At 41.1% G+C, this 16,723-nt stretch overlaps 1 long non-coding RNA gene across 2 annotated transcripts in view; it reads right to left on the minus strand.

Annotated features, from left to right (window-relative positions):
- Positions 1-917: 917 nt before the first annotated feature.
- The window catches only part of LOC115493779 (uncharacterized), a 399,735-nt gene continuing 383,929 nt past the window's right edge, over positions 918-16,723 (minus strand). Inside the window, exons 9-11 of one of the 2 annotated variants that reach the window (XR_012053932.1) lie at positions 13,001-13,137; positions 1,853-2,068; positions 918-1,549 (exon numbers count right to left, since the gene is read on the minus strand). This is a non-coding gene — a long non-coding RNA (uncharacterized lncRNA). The remainder of the gene's footprint in view (positions 1,550-1,852; positions 2,069-13,000; positions 13,138-16,723) is intronic. The other variant, XR_012053931.1, reaches the window with a different exon arrangement.

Below are 16,723 nucleotides of genomic sequence, written 5' to 3' on the forward strand. Positions count from 1 at the left end.
CCTCTGCTCTGCTGATCCCAGTGATGGAAGAGCCAGGACTGGCACCCTTTAGCAGGGTAGCTGATAAGGGCAGCTCAGGTCCTCTGTGCTGTGACTGGATTCTCAGAATAAACCCTGCAAATGTCATTTGGGGAACCCACTGGTTTTACAGAGGGACTCCCAGTCTGTGCAAGCTCTTTCCTGCCATCCATCCTCATGGTCATCCTCGAATGTCACAGACATCATGATCTCACATCTCAGTATGATAATTCTAACCCTTTGGTTGTTCATGGCACTGAAGTCTGTCTTTCTGTTCCTATTTCTGGTCCATGAAAAGGTAAGTGATGTTTTGCCCATTTCATGGGTAGGTTGTGAAGATGTAAAGCACTTTGGAGGAGATAAATCCTGCAGGCATCCTATTTTGCAGAGCCTCGTGCCTCACCCTGGGTTTGAAGCACTGAGATCTGACAGCCACTTTTCCAAGTCAGGAGCCCAAAGCATCTGCGGGGAGTGGGACTGATACACCTTGGGCATGGTGCTGTGGCGATAAATGTGACAAAGGAAGAAGAAAAAGTAATACCATCTCACTTTTCCCCATCTCCCTTTTTTCAGATGTTAAGTTTTTCTTGCTTCCCTGTTGCAGAGGTAATGGAGGGCAGCAGCCGTGTGCCCAGGCTGCCTCTGGGGTCATGGCAGCTGCTGTGACAAAGGGGAGCGTGCTGGGTGGGCTGGATCAGGGAGTGTGCTTGCAGGAGGCAGCAAAAGTTTACATTTGTGAGAGCAAAGTGAAGAAGCGTGGGATTGAAGAACACTGGGTGCTGCCATATAAGCACCATAGCCCCAAGTCTAATGGGTAATAGAGTCATTAATTCTGCTGATTAACTTGGCCTTGGGGTTCATGGAAATGACATCCACCTCCTTTCTTTTTTTTTCATTTTTTCTAATTTTTTTTTTTTAAGCTCAAACTGTGGAACAAGGGAGCATAAAAAAACAAGCTAATTAGAGAGAAATCAGGAGAAAAGAAGCAGTGAGAAAAGAGAAGACAGTCTGAGCATTAATGAGACTGATTTGGGAAGAGGATGTGACAAGCTCTTCAAAAGCATTATTGTCAAATGTGTCACTGTTTCATAGATGGCTACTGCTACCTTTGAGCTTCACGCTGATAGTTAATGATTTGAAACTATAAAAAGATTGAAAAGGTAAAAGAGAAAATGGCAGACTCGACTGGATTTTAATGAGAGTCCCCCCCCTTCTCACTTTTCTCTTTTTCCATACGAAGCAGCCTTGGAAAGTAGGAAAAAAAGTTCAGTTTCCCCCTGCCTGCTTGCTCTCTCAAGGCAAAAAATGTTTACAAAGGAGAAGGGAGAGTGCAGAGGTCCATCTGTCTCGCTCTGACCACCATCCATCTTCCCTTCCTCAAACCCTCAGTTCTCTCATTCACTGTCAAGCAGTGGTGGGGTTGTGGTTCTACAGGCAGAGGACTGACAAAAATAAGCTGAGATTGATGGAAGAGACAGCTATAGCTCTTGTTTGTTTTTCTGTGACGTGCTGAGCAGAAGCAGTCTTCACACTGTGAAATGTAACAAAGAAATCTAAAGTGATTACACAGGTTCATTTGTCAGTATCACTGCTCCAGCTATTGCTGTGTGCAACAATGAGATGACAAGGCATTTATTGCTGATGGTTGGTTATTAGCCGCATTATAGGATACATTAGCACAGTCTAGGATACATAGACCAGGGAGACAATAGCTTTCTGGGCTCCAAACTCAGCAGGGTAACCTTGTCATTAAATTTGGTAGCACCAATTTAATTTTTTTTTACAATAAATTGAAAGGAAACTTTGAAAACTAAGTCTGTAACCCTGCATTTACCTTAAGACTGATCAGTGTGCTTTCTTTGGATGCTACATTTTGTATCAGAAAAGCTGTGCAGCCCAGCAGGCCAGCAAATCTAAAAGATGCAGTGGAAAAGCCTCATGATACGTGGCCTCTTGGCTGATCCAATCACTACCTTCCAGCGCTGACCTCCAAAGTGCCCCTCTGCCACTGGGGTGGACCAGGTTCTTCTCAAGCAAGTCCCAAGCAAACCTACAAGGAGAAAAGGCTTTTGTAAACTTTTTTTTATGAGCTTGGTCTTTGCTCTTCTTATCTTTCTCAGACCTGCTCATTTTATGCTTGTCATACCTGGGTCCTTTAGGGTCAGATCTTGGTATATCCCATCCTTGCAAATGGCACTGTAGAAGTCACAGAATTGTGCAAATGGCCCTGTAGATTCATAGAATTGTGGAATGCCCTGGGTTGGAAAAGACCTTAAAGATCATCCAGTTCCAATGGCCCCTCCAGGGGCAGGGACAGCTTGCACTAAACCAGATTCCCCAGATCCCTATCCTGGCATTAGACAGCTGGCCTTAAATACTTTCAGGGATGGGGCATCCACAACTTCTCTGGGCAACCTTTTCCAGTGCCTCACAACCCTGACAAAAGGATTTTTTCCCAGTATCTCATCTAAACCTACTTGCAGTTTGAATCCATTCTCCCTTGTCCTGTCACTACTTGCCCTCGTAAAAAGTCCCTCTCCATCTTTCCTGTAGGCTCCCTAGGTACTGGAAAGCCACAATTAGTTTGCCCTGAAGCCATCTCTTGTCCAGGCTGAAAAATCTGAGTTCTCTCAGGCTTTCCTCATAGGAGAGGTGCTTCACAACTCTGATGATTTGGTGCAGTCACCTGGACTCGCTCCAACAGGTCCATGTCCTTCCTGTGCTGGGGACCCCAGAGCTGGATGCAGCACTGCAGGTGGGGTCTCACCAGAGAAAAAAAGTCTGTGATGGGGAGGGCTGAGTATGGAAAGTAAAGGTTTGGCATGCATGGGACATGACTGGATGACTGCCATGTTTATTAAGCCATAAAAGGACATGACTGTTCTGTGGCAAAAGCTGTGTTTGCTCAGTGGTTGCGACGCCAGCCCTCAGTTCTGGGGTGAAGTGCCTACTTTTTGTAGCCATTCTGTACTGAGTTTTGCAGTAAAACTAAAAATTCTGGTGGTGGCTTGTTCTTTTCAAAGAAGGTTTTTTATCATTAATTCATTATTTTATTAACTCAGTCAGTGAGTAATAGATTCCCTGTTTCATGTTTTTCTGACACTCAGCTTCAGTTTATTTTATGCTACCATCAGATTTCCAGAATGCCCCAGATTTTGGCACTGACAGCACTTAAATAAACTGAAACAGTTGTCCTGGGAAAGTTGGAGGTTTTGACAGCTGCATGAGGGATCATGGGACTTCAGCCCATAAAATACCAGTGTAAGGGGAATTACAATGTTTTAAAAACCACTATCACTTGATAACATTGTAAATAGCAACAGGAGATGTATCTGAACAGATTCAGGCCAAACCCAAGTATCTTCAAATGTAAAAAGGAAATTTTGCTGGAATCTCTTCATCACCAGATTTGTGTGAATCAGATGTGGGGTTTTGTTTTTTCTCATGTTATGAAATTTATCATATTCTATGGTCTATATACTGTCTTCCTAGCAGTGAATTTAATCTAAACTGTTTATTCTGGATTAATTGATCAGAGAAGCAACCTGAAAAGATTCTGCCAGACTCATATCCTTAAGATTCATTAGTCAGGTTGTAAATTTGATGGTATTTTTGAGGTTAAAAAGTGGTAATTTTTTTTCTAAACTGCATTTACCAAATGTATGTAAGAAAATTAGTACTTTCAGGTCTCTCACATTTATTGAGCAAGGTGATTTTGTCCCCCACTAGACACACTTTGGGCCACATCATCTGTCTCTGCCCAGCAATTAATTTTGCCTTAAACTACCCAAACAATACTGTTTCCTGCAATTTCGGCATTATTGTGCCATTCTCTCATTATTTCTGTTCCTCTGTTAATTTTGTCTTTACTTTCAACTTCCTGCTGAAATCCTGTGATTTCAGTGAAATCTGAAAATATAGGGAGCTGATGGCACCGTAAATGGGTTTCAATTAAAGAATGTGTGCCTGCTGAGCTGGGGTCCCTTGAAACAAATATCCCTCACAAAATGGATAGATAGCAACACCTGTGATCCAGCTTTCAAATGAGAAAACTTTATAAAAACACCAGAGCAAATAATTTAATTCAGCAATAAAAATATTAAACATCAACAACAGTGATAGTAATAATAATAGTAATAATAACATCATGTCACTCCAGACATGAAAGGGTTTGAAAGGGTAGCCAATAGGTCTAAATCTATAGTGTCAATTCAGAATCAAATAAGAATAAAATATCTTTTGAGGCCATAAAGCTTGAAACTTGTCACAGAAGAGGCATCCAAACTCTCAGAAAAGAAAGCAATCTCTATTTGAGAGCACACAGTAATTTCTGACAAGTAGGGTCTGATGAGTCAGCGTTTCAGCTACTGAGTTAATGCAGCATTTGGCAGCTAAGCCAGAAAAAAAAGAGTATAAAAAGCCCTTTGGCATGAACTTTGCTTCTGAGATATATGCAGTGAGGGTATCTCTGAGAAGTGGGAAGGTTTTTGAAATTATAACAGAGGCTGTTTTAATTTGGGGCAGGCTCATTAAAGAACATGGTTTAAAAACATGGATTTTGTTCCCTCTAGCTGTATGCTGTGCCTCACACTAAACTTGGCAAAGACAAAATACAATCCAAGAGAATGTATCTGTATTGTAAGATAAAAAGCCTCAAAGACTGCCTGCTTTGTGGCTGGCTCAGATCAGATAAGGGCTGCATCTATCATACCCTCCTTGTGGTATAAACCAGAGCTAGAGGTATTAAGGGGTATGCTAAGATGATGTGTCAAAATTTAATTTAAATCCTACTGCAGTCAAAAAGGCCAAGTCTTTCAAAACATTAGATGTTTAGCAGCAGTTGGTGCCAATGGAGTTTTGTTGCCTGAAAGGGAAATGGTGGAAAATGACATAAAGAAGCAGTTAGCAATGTGTTGATCTCACCTATTGTCGCAGCTGTTTAACTCAGGCAGAGGCACACCTTGGTCTTTGTAAAGGCTGAGTTGTGCTTCTGCTCTTTTTCTCAAAGTTTCCACATGAAATGTTAAGTTTGGCTTTCAATGTACAACTTACGGAGGAAGGGCAATGTCTGCTTTTCAACCAAGACTGAAATATTAGACTAAAACTTAGGCTTCAGATCCACAGCAATTTGTACATGAGAGAGCAGCAAATGTGTGATGTGTGATGACACACTTACAGGGAATGGATTTTAAAAAAAGTAAATTGTTCTTTTCCTTGGAGAATGCTAAACTTTCAGAGTAAAGTGACCAGCTATCCATTACAAATGATACCCAGGTAATTCAGATAAAGGATTTTATTGTTACAATTAATCATTATGTGTGTCATGACTGAGTCTCTGAAGGCCTAGTGAAACCAGACCACTGATGAACCAGGCCCAACAAATAGTAAGAATACACAGCTTAAATACACAAGAGAGCCATGAGAAAGAGCTGTCTTACAAAAAGCAGCACAGTGAACTGCTGTGGAGAGAACACCCAGCATGAAAACTGCAGCTGAGTCCTTGTGGCAGCCCCTGCCTGAGTGGTGTGATTGCTGCCCTGAGCTGAGCCTTGATGAGGCTGCAGGACCCAGGTCAACTTCTCTGCCCAGCACTGGGCTGGAAAACATGGTTGAGTGGCTTGGAGGTGGCACAGCAGCCTTTAGCTTGGTGCTGTGTGTGTTTGTGTCCCCAAGGCAGACCCACACCTGCAGCCAGCCAGCCATGCTGGGATCCCTCCTTCCCCTGGCTGTGTTTGCCTTCCCGTGGGCATGTGTAAAAAACACCAGTGGACGAAAATCAAATTAATGAACAAACATTCAGAGCTGACTCTGAATGTTTGTGGATGGTAGATTAAAACAAAGCTTATTGCAGGAGAGTTGCTCAGGATGACCCTTGGAATTTCACTTTTAAAGGTCAGATGGTAAAAAATACTGCTTTGCTGCTTGTAGGAAGGAGAGTTTAGCTGTAAGGTCACTTTGTTTTCACACTCTCAGAAATGTTACCTCCACCCTTCACAGGGAATGTAAATCAAGTAAAAAACCACCCAGCAGGGTTATCAGGGTAACACTAAATCAACACCAGCTGCAGCTGCTAGGGGTGAATGTAAAATTTACAGTGAGGAATACGTCTGTTGCAACTGAGCGATTAGGAGTATTTTCAATTAAAACATGCAAAGACCAAGATGATTTTTATTTTACTGGTCTAAATAAAAGCAAACTTAGAGGCCAAACTAATCCAGGTTTTTAATTCAGCGTTCATGGTGTCTCTAAATCAGGACCATATTTTGAGCTGGAAGAGAACAGGGAGGAGGGCACACTTTCCTTTCAGCAGTTTTAAAAAAACTGCTGACTAAAATCTGCATCTATCATCTTGTTATTGAAAAGTATAAGTAAAAGGTGAGAGAAAATTGTGTCTGATATGGGATGTTTAGTTGACAGACAGCTCATTGTAACAGATGTGGCTCCTTTTAAATAGCACTGTAAATGAGATCCCAGAAAGACAAGGACAAAGGCTAGGAGAGAGCACTTAGTCTAATTAGACAGAGAAATCCATTTCCGTTTTAACTGAATGCTTCTCTGAATGTGCAGAGATTTCCAAGTTATGAAGCACAAGCAAAGGATGGAGGCTGCAGCTATCAGTTCATAATCTGCAAGGCATGGAATAATAATGGTCCTCATTTTTCAAGCACTGATCTTCAATAGTTTGTTAAACCTGCACATCAACTCCTCACTAAAGCACCTGCAGATTAATGGCATGGGTAGAAAGCTTTTCATCTGGTGTGTGTGGGGGGAGAAATTGTAAAGTAATCAAAGAATGGCCTTAAAATTTGTTCCATTAAAAAAAAACAAACAAACAAACCACAAAGGAAAGGACTGGTAGTCCAGATTTTTACTTATGCCAAACTTACAAGTGAAATAAAAATTAAGACACAGAAAAAAAGACACAGAAATGGTACTATGGTTTCTATAGCAATCAGCACTCCAGACTTGCCATGCCTCTCTGTGTGTGCTTTATGCTTGCCACAAGATATTTAAGGCAGGACTTCTCTCACCAACTTTTGCTCTTTCACTGCCAGTCATTCATATTTTACTGCCCTTATAAACGTACATGAACCCAAAGTTTTCCAGGAAACTCCTACAGTTAACTTTGGAGAGAGAGGCATCTCTAAAGTCTGTTTTATCTTGTCCAGGACATGTATCTGAGTCTGGCACCTCTAGAGGGTTAATCTGTCAACCTATTTGCCCTGTTCTGACTGGAGAGGACAAATGTTTCAGGTTAGCAGATATGCTTCTAGAAAGAGAGGTTGTGATTTTATGAGAAGTGATTTTGCACTTGTCTCCAGAAAAAATGGAAAAATTTTCAACAGATGCCTGCACACTTCCTTGTTTTTGAACTTTCTCTGTTCCACCCAGAAAGAAAGGGGAAGAATCCAGAAAGACAAGCTCAAGGAAATGGAGAACATGACTAATTTTTGTTGTCTGTTTTTGAGCTGAGCAGGAAGCCAAAATGTCGTGCCTTGGACATTATGTATAATGGATAGCCAGGTATCCAGTCAAATAGTTTTGATCAACATTTGTGTTTTTCTAAATAAGTAATTCTGCTTTCTTGGAACCTGAGGAATCAAATGAATGGAAAATGTTTCTCAGCCTTCACCTCTATACCTCTTCTGCCAGCAGTTCCCTGACATCCTTGAGAGCCTTTATTTGCAGTCCTGTTACACTGCTTATACAAAACTTGTTTTTGCTGGTGGTTTTGGATATGTTTTTCTGCGCCCCACCAGTAAGCAGTGTGTGCTAATAGGGCAGTAGCAGTGAAGACAGAGCAATGTGGTTTTCAGAGAGCCATGGGAACCCAAAGTCTGTGGGTCATCTTTGGTCTGGCTGCTGTCTTATATTGAAGCCTGAGCTGCAGTGCATTTTCACTTCTTACCCATGCCAGCTGCATTGACCAGGAGGGATATGCTAACATTAGTGAAGGAGCAACTAAAAGTCTGGCAAGAGAGTGAAGTGAGGAGAAATAGAATGTAATTGTTTTCTCCGAGGGAAAAAGCCTGAACCTCCTTTTCCAGAATCAGCTCCTCTTTAGAAGAGTAGGAGTGGGAACAGGGAATGATGAGCTCTGTTCCTTCCTACGTCTCCAAATATAGGAAGAGTGTCTAGGATAGGAACATCATTTTAGGAAGGATTGGTATTCTGAGCTGTGCTCCTTGCATGTAAAGGAATGTTTCTTTAATTTAAAGGGAAAAGCAAAACCTCTTGCCAGAATGACAACAGCAGCTTTCTAGATGGTCTGAGGAGAAGTGCAGTGTCTTAGTAACATATGAGCCAAACAAATACTGGTTTTTTTTGAGCGTAAGATCTGCCAGACTCTTGCCAGTGGTGTTTAACAGGCAAATTGCTTAACAATTACAGGATGGGTTCTGCAACTGGGATCTGTGCAGGTGCAGGCTCCTGGTTATAGGCCAGACAGATTTTGCAATGCCACTGGCTAAAATTATTTTTAAAGGAAAGCATGATGAAACTGTGCTTGTTTCTCTGTGTGTGTGTACCCATAAGTTTATATACACACACCTTTACATGTGTGTGGGCATGTGTGAACACAGATATATGTGTGCTTGAACTGTACATTGGCAGTATTTGGAGCAACATAAAAATCTTGCCAGCATTGCTGATGATGAATTAACCCCAGGGGACTGGGTTTAGTTTGATGACTCTGAAACAAAACAAAGTCATCCTCAGCCCTGAAGATTAGCAGCACATAAAATGATGAAATAAGGGACGTTAGAAACTCAGCAACGTTGTTTTGTGTTTTCAAGTGGCATGGGGTAACATGGGCACAAAATCCTATTGCAAGTACAAGCTGGCCATGGGTCAAGATACCAATCTCAGCTGGATTTCTCCATGAATGTGGGCAGGTAGTTGAGCACATAGGGCAGTATTTTCTAGACTTGGCAGCTTGTGGACTTCATCTGCTTACAAAGCCACAGAATAGAAAATGTACAGAGTTATTTTTCTATGATTTTGATCAGAGACAGCCTTAAGTGAGATACTAAGAGAATTAGCTGTGGAATAGATTTTGGTGACAGATGTCCTGTGCTCTGCTATTATGTAAAAAGCTACCTTACCTTCTCTGTCAGCTGTGATATCTGGCTATAATTAGAAGAAGTAATATCTGTCAAATAATTGGTTATGCACATTTTGATTAATTTCCTGAGACAATTCCACTCCTTTGCCACTTCTCAATCTCCCTGTGATTTTTAATTTTCTCATTTGGGGAGAACTTTCAGTTAATTAGCCTCCAAAATCTTGCAAACAGCTCTGTAAACATATGTGGTAAAATTTATTTCTTCATATTTGTGAGATCCTGGTATAAGTGTTGTATGAGTATATATAATATGAATATATAATATATATAAGCAGTGCATGGTAATATTAAAAAGTGTCCTCTAAGTTATATAGAACATTGCTACTGAAAATGGAAAAGAAAAACTATGGTAGAGAATTTTTCTTGAAAGTTTAGTTATGCTATGGAGAAGGACTATAACAGTCTAGGAGTACTGTAAGCCTGCTTTGCTGGTTGGTTGTGCTTCAACCAGTTAAGATTGTGAAAGATATTTTTGGTGAAATGTTTTGAAATGTGAGGCTTAAATATACACGTAATTTTCTTGGAAAAGAAGTTAACCTGAAGACTTCTTAGACTCCTACATTTGGTATATCTGTCAGACAGTGATGATTAACCTCTTCAAAATGTAACATCAAAACAAGCAAGAGGAGAACACACGCTTTAAGAAAAGGTGTTGTCCCAGGCACGGGACCAGCTGAAAGACAGGGAAGAGGTGTGGAGAAAACCAAGGAAATCAGTTCCCAGTCTTTCGTAGGGCTACTGCTTCGATAGCATCTGTGTGTGCTGCATTGGCAGGCGAGCTGCCCGAGGGGCTGCAGTCATCTCCAGCGGATCCGCAGGTGCTGGAGCCGAGGCTGGCTCCGGATCCGTGCCAGCGCCCCGTGCCTGGCCTGGCTGCGCTGCCCCGGGCTGCGCGAGGGCAGGGAGCGAGGGCAGCAGCTGCGGTGCCAGTCCCGGCCCTCCCGCCAGCAACAGGCACCGGCATGCTGGGGTGCCGCTGGCCTAAGGAGCCTCCAGGCTCAGGGCAGGCTTTAGGATGAAGAGGTGATTTTCTGTGGCTTTGTATAGATAAGAAACCATTAAACATCCAGTACTTCTCTGGAATAAGGGTAACGGGAGAAAGAGCAGGGGTTTTTATCTTTTTCTTTCAGCACTCCCTTTTGGGCACAGAGTAGTAACTGCAACCTACCCCAAATGTGCTGGCTTATCGAAGCAATACTGCAGTATCTTCATGGAGCATATACTGCTGATTAACTCTCTTTATAAAAATTTTGAATGAAATCCACCTGCATTTTGGCAAAGATGCAGGTCAAGCATGTTAAGACTTACATCAAAGCTCATGATGAATTCTTGGGCCTTTTGAAACACCTTGGAGACTTTTACTGATTTGAAAGGGGCCAAGATTTTTCCATAATATGGTGTAAAAAGACTTGACTTTGATCTCATCATTTGATATTAAGCCTCTTCTCAATCCACTCTCTACTTATTTTCTATGTGAGTTCATCCTCCTATATGGAAAAGGCAGAGGTTTTACTCCAGAGCTGACCTGGGAGTCACTGTGACCAAATTTTACTGGTTATAGGGATTTCCTTGCTGACCTGCATGCTGTTCAGGAGATGGAGCCTGCAGAGGAATCCTGAGATTGACTTAGAGGGCAAGGCAGGTGAGGTTAAGCCTCTTTTGTTCTTCCTGAGGTGATGAGCAGGGTGTACCCCTGTGCACAGGAGGGAACTGCATCAGGATGCTCCCTTCCATAGACTGCCTCCCTGCTGGAAGGTGTGGCAGGCAGTGCACTCAGAGACTCTCTTCCTAGCTCCATCTTGCTTTGGAGAGAGTAGATCTGTGGTGTTGCATTTTTAAGGCACTTTTCACTGCTGGAGGCAGAGCACCAAGTGTGAAATACATCCCGCCCTGCTGCTCCGGACCATTTGGCAAGGCCAGTCCGTGTGAGTGTGAAGAAAGTGGACTGGACAGTGCCTCCTGCTGTGCTGTGATAGATGGTGCCGTGAAGTGGTTATTAGGCTGTGATCCAGTTCATCCTGAGTGGTATTGATTGGTGTTGGTTCAGCGCTTGCTATGTATTTTATCAATTGACCTTTGTGATTGTATTCCTGCTCTGGTTCTTTTACTTGTAATTCTCTTTGCCTCCAGTTTCTGTAACTCCTAATCTTCCTGTGTTTGATTTCTAATAGTATTTCTTTAGTCTTCTGTTACAGGAAAGCTTTTTTAGTAGAGCTATACTTTCCTTCCTTTGCTTCCTTTCCCTTTGTTTGCTTTTAAAAATCTTTTTTTTTTTTTTCAAGAAATCCACCTGCACTTCTTGATACATCAATTCCATTAAGAGATTCAGCTTCTAAAATATTTTGCCCTCAGCAGAAGAAAGAAGTATAAATGCAGGTGTTTTGCAATAAAGCTCAGGGGTGCAGAAACTGTTTTTATGGCAGATCTTGTCAAATAGGATTTACAGAACCCGATAATATAATACAGTTCGATAACATAATGCCTTTGTGAACAGTTCTCCTGGCCATCTGTGGAGCTGCACGGTTACACCAGCTGAAGATCTGGTAGCCTATTTCCAATATGTTGTTTGTAAATACGCACTGAAAACCTGAAAGAATAATTGTAGCTAAGTGCATTTAGCTGGGTGCAATTCACTGCGGGTATTAATTTTGGACTTTCACTGAAAGCAAGGAAGACAATGTTGTCTGCTGGGTTGTTTTAGCACTGGCTGGTATTAAAACAAGGTAGGGAGCTAAAATATCTTCCTAGATGTATGCAGCTGCCTACATAGCAAAATCAAGGTTGAAACTAAAGATTTTCTTACTCACAGCAGTGCTCAAAGCAAGGAATGTGCTACCTGTGTGTCACAGACCTTTAACACACAGAACTGCCTCAGGTTGTAAGACTCAGGTTGTAAGAAATACAGCACGAGAAAAAAAAAAAAAGGCAAGTTTGTGCCAGTCAAAAAGTTAAAAGATAAATTATACACTGTTAAGCCACAATGTACACAAAATTTACCTTCAGCAAGGGGATGCAGAGCATCAAAAAGATGAACACAGGATTTTCAAACTTTTTTTTTAGTTGCAAGAGAGATAAAATGTCCAGTAATAAGTGTGAATCCCCACAAATATCAATTAGAATAATTTAAATATCTCAGATTTTTATTCCTGGCTGAATTTCAGAGTTATCAATTAGAAAATGCTTTCTAGGATCTTATTACAGTCTTTGTGTAGGAGGAAATTTGAAACTCACTGCCCAGAAGAGTGGTGGTTGATAGCAAAAGGGGGAAAAGAATGTCAAAATATGTATTATGGAACTGTGATAAAGTGCCATCTTTTTAGAAATCTTGCCTTGTGAATAGTTCACAAGTGCCTGCTCTCATCAATGAACTGGATCATGGGAGGCTTAGCAAGCCTGAAGCTAAAACAAATCTGAGAAGGACTGCAACCACAACAGGGAAAGAGTTAGAATTACAAGCAATTCTGAAAACCTGAAAATTTTTCCTAAATATAAGATGAAATTCCACAGTGCCTGGTGCAAGTTAAGGGGCAACAAAAAAATCATTAATTAAATAAGGGGTGAGAAACTGTTGGTTTCTTCCAGGGAGGATCTCAGAGTGATGTTAGATCACAAACCAAGCAGACGTGAACAATGCCAACCTGCTGTGAAGAGGAGAAAGTCCACCCTGTGACGAGTGAACAACAGAGACATGAAATGATGCTTCCACTGCTAAAGCTATTTCATGTCCAGTGTCTGGCACTGTGCTTCACGAATGCCATCGATCACTTGGAGAGGATGAAGGGAAGATTAAGTTATTCAAAGAATGTTATCTAAACACATAGCCTAGGAAGAAAAAAGGCAAAGATTTGGGTTACTTACTCTAAGGGAGAGCAGACTGATGGAGGAAATGGGACAGGATTACAGTTTTCTAGTGGAACGAGATGGGAATGATCCGTTCTCTACATCTCTGGCAGGCAAAGCAAGAAGCAGTGGTCATAAGCTGCAGAGAGAAGGACCTGGGAGAGAAAGCAAGAGAAAATATGAGGATAGTGAGGACAAGAAGTGGAGATGGGGAGCCATCCTCCTAGAGCAGGTGAGACAAGCAACCACTATGAATGGCATTGAGATTCAGCTTGTCCTACACTGGGAGATCTCAAGGTGTTTTCCAACTCTATCTCCTGTGATTCCACAATGTCTGTATTAGTGAAAGCTGCAGGAATAATGCCATGCTTGCAGAAAGCATGGGACAGAGGATAAACTGGTCATGTAACACTATGTCTGTGTTGATGCTCATGAGAGTTTTTCCATTGGCAACGAGCAAATACAGCACCTCAACACTTACCTTAGAATTGTAGAACTGCACTTTAGTGTTGTGCTTTGTGATGATTAAAAAAAAAAAAAAGAAATTATGCCATCACAAGGATGCCCTTGAGCCTGATGGCAATTCCCAGAGCTTTCTTGCACACACAGTAGTTTTGCATTTTTCTGAGGAGTCTTTGTTGTAGTGTTGCTTTTCTCCTCAGTCCCTCTGAGTGGGTAAAAATATTTGTTCTGCACATCATCCAGGTTACGTGTGACTGGTCTTTTGGTAGATGCTGTTGTGCCAATAGAAAGAAGTGCTTTAGGTAATAGGGTATGTACTGGGCAACAAACATTGCTAATGACACTCTATGGAAACAGGCAGCTTGGATGCATTTTGAAAAGGTAGGAGAATTCAATTTCATAGACATAGGCTGTTCTCTGCCAGTTGATCTTACTTCCCCAGGATGGTTCTGGTCATCCTTCTTTTACTAGAATGGATGGCACCTCTCTTGTCAGCAAATTCCTCTAAAGCAGCAGCTGCTATTGAAGAGAAATGTGCCATGAGAACAGTGATTCTCCAAGCTCAATCCAACAATGAACATGACTTCATTTAAAGGAAGGTAGTCCTGAATAGATTCTCTCTAGTTCTCAGAACAATACACAGTGATACTAATGCGTTACCCAAGCTACACCAGCTTCAACAGATCGACAGCAACTTTCCAGCCTGTGTGGCTGTTCCCAGACTATCTGACCTAGATGAAGCCAAAAACTAACAGACAAAAGAAGATGAAGCCTATTTGGTTTAAGCTTTGAATGCAGTGTGTCTGGTCTTCATCTAAACACCTTGAGATGAAGGAAGGGCACCTTGAAAAGTGCCTTTTCAAACCTGTCTCTCCATCTTGTACTAATACTAGAGGAAAAAACATCCATTTTAGAAATTGCCTCTCACTCAATGTGGTAGCATCTGAGTGTGTTTGTGAAACCACTTCAGAATTACACTTAAACAAAAGGATAAAAAATTCCTCCTTCAATAGTGCCTGAACAGATTGGCCTGTCTGATATTGTTAAAGTATGAGGGCAGTGAGAGAAACATTTTCATGAACAAATCACTTAGCAGGAAAAATGGTCCATTTTCTTAAAACTTTTATATATATTCTTTCTGTTATTTCCCAATGCATTAGAAACAAGCAAACCATTGCCATTAAAATCTTTGAGATTTTAAAGTAAATTGTAATGGTCACTCTATGGGTTTCTTCTACCATTTAAAAAAAATTTGTTTTAATGCACTTCATTTATTGAAAAAAATGTCACACTTGTGTTATCTTGTAGTGTCATGTGACTGCAAATATTTGACCAGTTTTGGAGTCCAACCTGAATGTTTTCTCAGTTTAGATTTTTGTGTGTCTCAATGATATAAAAATTAATGTTGAAATATGGTGAAGACTTAGGGTGACTTCTAGCAAAGCTGATGCTATTAAATATGAAGAATGATGTTGAATATATGTACCTTAGTGTTCCTTTGGGATCCTCTGCCTCCCAAATATTGCAGCTCAGCTTTTTTACTACCCCACAAGCTGCAGGGCTTCCCTGAGGGAGCCAGAAATCCTGTAAGAGCCACAAAGTCCGGAGAGTCTCTGGAGGTGCAGAATAGCTGAAGAGAGTCTGGCCAGGGAGACTGATGTCTGAGAGAGCATCTTTTAAGACTTTTTGAGGCAGACAAAGAAAATTTGTAAGATGATATTGAGAAGGAAATTTATGTGCACCAGGGAGATAAAACAGCTTCTGAGAGAGAAGGAAGAAGGAAAGATGCAGGAAAAGCATTTTCCAGAGCAAGGGGAAAAAAAGGATGTTGGGGTAAGAGAAGAGAGAAATGACCTCAGGGGTTTTATTTTGGGGGCAGTAATCTTGGAGCTGGTGTCTCATGATATTTTAAGTAAGTTGTTTTGAAATTGTTTATCATTGCAACATTGCTTCTATTCAGCTTGAAAATCAGGGAGGTAGATGGCCAAAGACCATCTCCATCAACTGTCATGTTTGATCACTGGCCACCGGGGTAGTGAAAAGTAAATGAGAGGAATTCTACATCTTTTTACTTTTTAAATATTTTTTTCATTCCCAAGGGCCACAAATGGCAGAAAAGTATATGCCTTCAGTCTTAAAAACTGAGGGAAAGTTCCCAAGGGTAAGCCGTGGAGTGACTCCAGGAATGACCACATTGCTGGATGAGGAGAAAAAGCAGCCTGTAATGATACAGCCCAGCAGAGCTGTGCTCCATTCTTGGAGCCCAACACAGCACCTCCCCACACCAGTGGCTGATAACCTCAAGTGCTCACGCAGCAAGGATTGAATTTTTAATGAACCTTTCAAGCATTGATAAATTTTATTCAGTCTTCTACAATGTGAACAGAGTGTGAAATTCTATATTGCTGCACAGTGGAAAGGGAGCAGCACTGTCTTGTAATGTACTTATTTGTCTCCATGAGGGACTGCTGCCAAGTTTCTGTGAATACACTTTTTTTGGCTGCCCTTAAATGAGCAAGAATGCTGACAATTTATTCCCACAACACCCAAAACTTTCTTTCTGGTATTTTCTGACAATCAAACACACACATAAAAACATGTATACACATGTGCAAAACTTTACTAGAATTAAAACCACTTGGTTTTTTGTGATCACAGCTTCTTCTTTCGTATAGCCTCAGAAAATGCATGGAGATAGCTAAATTATAAGTTTACTCAAGTGTTTGGGATTTTTTTATATCTCTGTAATGCTAAAATTGTTGCCATTCTGACAGACAGAAATCAAACATGAGAAATATGATGCATATCCTCTGCAGCTTTATTAAGACTATTTTGAGATGGAGGAAAAAAGAAGGGAGAATGGTTAAGTCCAACATTTAAGGAGTAGGCAAAAGTTCACATTCCATAGCTGCAGTACTTTTTAATTAAAAGAAAAGCAAATAAAAATGACTGATTAAATGTTCCTTGCATCTTTATAAATCTGCTGCTCTCCAGATATGGCCAGGCACTTTCTTGGAGTGTGTACACATGAGTAAGTGAGTGTGTGCATGTTATATCTCTTTCTATGAGCAGAACATATTTTCAGCAGTGGCAGGTAGTAGAAATGATGAGTACAAGATGGGAAAAGGCTTTGGTGATGAATGATCAAATTTTCAGAAACATCTCACCTCATTTGATTTGTTCATAAAATCCATTACAAGAATAAATAGTATTTTCCTACCTCAGGCATTCTGCGGTTTTTGGTCACAGGATGATGGTTTTCTGCAGTATCTGAAGTTG

Source organism: Taeniopygia guttata, chromosome 2 (assembly GCF_048771995.1).
Source record: "Taeniopygia guttata chromosome 2, bTaeGut7.mat, whole genome shotgun sequence".
Classification (NCBI taxonomy): Eukaryota; Metazoa; Chordata; class Aves; order Passeriformes; family Estrildidae; genus Taeniopygia; species Taeniopygia guttata.